Source organism: Myotis brandtii, unplaced genomic scaffold (assembly GCF_000412655.1).
Source record: "Myotis brandtii unplaced genomic scaffold, ASM41265v1 scaffold1341, whole genome shotgun sequence".
NCBI classification, from domain to species: domain Eukaryota; kingdom Metazoa; phylum Chordata; class Mammalia; order Chiroptera; family Vespertilionidae; genus Myotis; species Myotis brandtii.
In genome coordinates, this window is record NW_005354761.1 from 66,770 (window position 1) to 71,589 (window position 4,820).

Here is a 4,820-nt window from a genome sequence, read left to right on the forward strand (position 1 = left end):
ATATATATTTTCCAGAGGGAGACAAACATCAATGATGAGAATCATTGATTGGCTGCCTCCTGCACGCCCCCCACCGGGACCGAGCCCACAACCAGGGCATGTGCCCTGACCAGGAATGGAACCTTGACCTCCTGGTTCATAGACGCTCAACCGCTGAGCCAGGCCGAGGGGCTCTCTTGCTTCTAATTCTGTCCCACGAGTTGCCCACGTAAATGACGAGAAAATAGACACGCAAGGACCTGACTTTATATACGTACTTCACAGTGATATCTCTTCCAGACTTAAAGACTCTTGTTGATTTTAGCACAAGCGCACCTCTGTGCGCATAACTTCGCACCAATTTTTTAAAATAAATTTACTTTGTTCATACATTTGTGAAAGTAACATATTCAGTACTTCATTTAACATTTAGATGCTGTAAACTACTGTTAAAATGGAGCTTTGGGCAACCTGTTATATTTTGCTAGTTTAGATAGGCAATGGCTGTTAGACGCTGTAAAACAAATTGCTTTTCCTTGGTAACATGCTTCCGGGTATCAAGAAAGTAAAGACAAATGTTTTCCTTAAGGAGAGACTTACTGAATTCAGGAGAATACATTTTGAAAATCTGCAGGTAGATGTAGGCTATTTGGTATTAAAAAAAGTTTTTAACTGAACTAAAATGAACCCATTTATGCTTCAGTCCTGCCTTTGCTACTCACTGGCTCTGGGATTTAGGGAAAGTCATTTATTTAAGCACTCCAAGACTCAATTTTCATTTCTGTTAAGTAGAAATAAAACCCTACAGGGATACTGTTGTGCATCTGAAAATGTTTGATACACTGTAAATAACTACACAAATGTGCAGTGTGTTGTCAGGTACACCTCTCAGATTACTTGCCAATCAGAAAGACATACTTTTGTAATGGAGAAATCTGGCTGTATCCACCTTAATTCAGTTATTCAATTTAGCATCATTAACCCTGGGACAATCAAATTTTTATGAGGTCCCTGGTGTGCTGCAGCATGAAGTATACAGCATCACTTAATGAAGGTTTTTTGTTAAAATGTTCAACCTGAATCCAATCAAGCCTTTATATCTGACCTTCCCCTTACAGGGGCTAGCAGTGGGCCTCATCCTCCGGAAATTCTGTTTCTTTGTTGTGGGGTGAGGCCACAACATTAGCAACAAAGAAACAAAATTTCTGGAGGATGAGGCCCAGAAATCAGGATTTTAAAAAGATTCCCAGGTGATTCTAATGCAAATAATATACAAGGTTGAGAACCACTGGGCTAGAGGAACCAGTTAGACACGCTCAAAGAAACAATGGGAAACAATCAGATACATCAAGAATGCTAGGCATTCTATAAGACAACCAGTTTCATAGAAGATAAAATCACAAAGATTAAAGAAAATTGATGGCATAAAAAAGGGTCGGGGTGATTGTTCTAAGTTTCCAAAAACTTAAAAGACAACCAAATACTTGAATGAAATCTGGTTCTGGGAAAATAAACAGCTTTTTAGACATGTTTGGGATATTTGGGTAAATTTGAAAATTGGCTGGTATTAGATGTTAGGCAATGATCACATTTGTTCGATGTAATATTGGTATGGTGGCTATGAAGGAAAGCATCTTTAAAATTTGAAGAAATGTTTAGGCATGACCATTGTTAACAGTTTGAGAATATATATATATACATATACATATATATATATGTATATATATATAATCATATGGATTTTAAATTTTAATGAAATATTTGGACACCTATAGTTATTAGTTTGCTAGGGCTGCCATAACAAAATACCACAAGTGGGATGACTTAAACAATGAAAATTTATTTTATTACAATTCTGGGGGCTAGAAGTCTGAGATCAAGCTGTTGGCAGGGTTGGCTTTCTGGCCTCTCAACTTTCAGATGGCTGTTTTACTCTGTCTTCACATGGTCTCCTCTCTGTGCCTGTGTCCTAATCTTCTTGTAAGGACACCAGTCCTATTGGATTGGAGCCCACCCACACTAATGGCCTTTTTCTAATACCTCTTTAAAGGCCCATTCTCCAAAAACAGTCACATTCTGAGGTTCTGGGGCCTAGGGCTTCAACATGAGGTTTGAGGGACACAATTCAACCTATAAGATCCATAGGATGCATATGATATATGAAAGTTATCAAACACAATAGTAAAAGTAATACCCATTAATCCACCATTCAACATAATACAAACTAACCAGTTTCCTACATCTTTGTGCCAATACCATTCCCCTAAACACTCCCAAAGCTAACCACTGTCTTAAGTCAGTCCCTGCCTTTTAAAGGCTCGGTCTCCTCATCCTGTAGACCAGGAATAGTGTTGTGAGGCTTTCTACTAAGTGTCCCCTTCTCTTGTCTATTTTTATCTCCATAGGGTGAAGTGATTTTTAAAAGCATTTGTTTGATGCCTGTTAGGTGTCGTCCCTGTGCCAGGTCTTGGGTACAGCTGTGAATAAAACAGTTTCTGTGTTTGTAGTGCTCATAAATCAGAACATATGTTGTTTTGTACTTTTTCTTTAAAAATTCTGCAAAAGCTTCCCATGCAATGAGAATAGGTCCCTTCAAGACCCCCATGTGGTCACCCTATCCCACTCCCTTCACTCCAGCAACACTGACCTGTCTTGGCTATCTTCTTCATTTTGCTTGGGCTCTTCTGAGACCTTTGCACGCTGTCTTCTTCTCATTATTCATATGCCTGCTTAAATGTCACATGCTCAAGATATTTCCTGACCACATTGTCTGAAGTACACATCCTATCACTCGATTCCATTATCCTCTTTTGTTCTCTTTTTAGCTCTTATAAGTACCGCCCTCAGAACGTAAGCTGCACCAGAGTAGGACCTTCTTTTGTCTTTGTCATCACTGTACCTGGAGTAACACTGGACACAAGTGCTTTCCTTATATTATCAAATTGTTCCTGACCTAGGGGTTGTTGTGATAAAACAGTAATAGTTTTTGAATAGTAACAAAAAGTCCTTGAAAACTGAATCTTATTTTGAAATGGGCCTTGCACACACAGGCTAATTTATTATATTAAGGTCTGTCCTCTGAATAATCCTGTTCCTTCATAGCATAACTATTTAATGAACAGGCATTTGATGCCTGCTAGGTATTGTCTCTGGGTCTTGGGTACAGCTGTGAATAAGACAGTTCATGTGTTTGTAGAGCTCATTTAGTAGTGCAATGAATTAATGAATGAATCACTAACCTGTGAATGGATATAGCTAATATAAAATGCATTTTAGAACTGGAATAGAGACAGAAGGGTGAAAGCAAGGAGTCTTATTTTTTCTTCTTTTCAAAAATGTGTAAACCAAAAGGACCAGATGCCTCGCAAGGGCCTTCCTCCAACCCTGATCCTTACACATTGCAATTGAACTTGAACATTATAACCTGAATTGCTCCTTTTTGGATATTTCTGGGAGGCAATTGCTTAATTTGTCCACTGAAAATGAAGGCATTAAAGTCCAATCAGAAGAGTTTGCAGATATGTCCTTAAATGCTTGTAGCTTTTCTGCTGCTCCTATATGAAGCATGGATGCAAGGGCCAGGGCCTTTTTGTATCCAGGACACTAGATGTGGAGCTTAACATTACAGTTTAGCCCTTACTAGCTGGATGGTCTAGCTGATCTACAGTTTCTGTACTGTACAATTATAATTGTCCATCCTATTTTTTAAAGATATAGAGAAGACTGAATTAAAAAATGAATGAATGTTCTTTGTACACTATGAAAGAGCTGTAAGATGACATTGTGGATTTACCTTTGTTCACTGTTGGATGAACACTGACAGACAAAAAGTCCTTGAAAACTGAATCTTATTAATAAGCAGTTAAATGAATTATGGCACAATGTCACACAGTGGGACAGTATACAAACATTTAAAAAAACAGGGTGGCTCTCTATATAGTGACATAGAAAAGATGCATCATGATTCTGAGAAAAAAAAGTAAAAATGTCTATAATTCTAACTATGATTGCATATGCATATAGAAATTACTTGGAGGACAATACACTAAACTGTTAACAGTGTTTGTTTGTTTTTTTGGGGGGGGGTGGAAAGGTGGAACTTGAGGTCCTTTCCCTTTGCAAGTTATATGCAGATTTCTTTCTGGTTCTTTAGATTGGTACAAAATCTAAGCAATTTAAAATATTCTGCCCTACCTGGTTTGGCTCTGTGGATAGAGCGTCAGTCTGTGGACTGAAGAGTCCCGGGTTCCATTCCAGTCAAGGGCATATGCCCAAGGTTGTGGGCTCAATCCCCAGTAGTGGGTGTGCAGGAGGCAGCCAATCAATGGTTCTCTCTCATCATTGGTATTTTCCTCTCTCTCCCTTCCTGTCTAAAATCAATAAAATATACTAAAAAAAATATATTCTATTCACAACTGGCTAAGTACACACATTACTGATTGATTACCTAGCTCCCTTATAGATGTTTCTCAGCTTTCAGGTTTGATTTAGGTTAATATTGATCTGCTGCCTCCTGCATGCTCCCTACTGGGGATCAAGCTGGCAACCTTGAGCATGTTCCCTGACTGGGAATCAAACCATAGCCTCCTGGTTCATAGGTCAACACTGAACCATTGAACTACACTGGCTGGGCTCACTAGTATTATTTCTAAAAATTTTGTTAGATTGATAAGTGAAAAAAATATTTTATATCTCTGATTACTAGTGGGGTGAACTTCTTAATATTACTTTCATTTTCATGTGTGAAAGTCATTATTCACAAGTCTGTTACCTATTACTTATCAAGGACTTCTTTTTATTATACTAGTACTAGAGGCCCAGTGCATGAAATTCGTGCACAG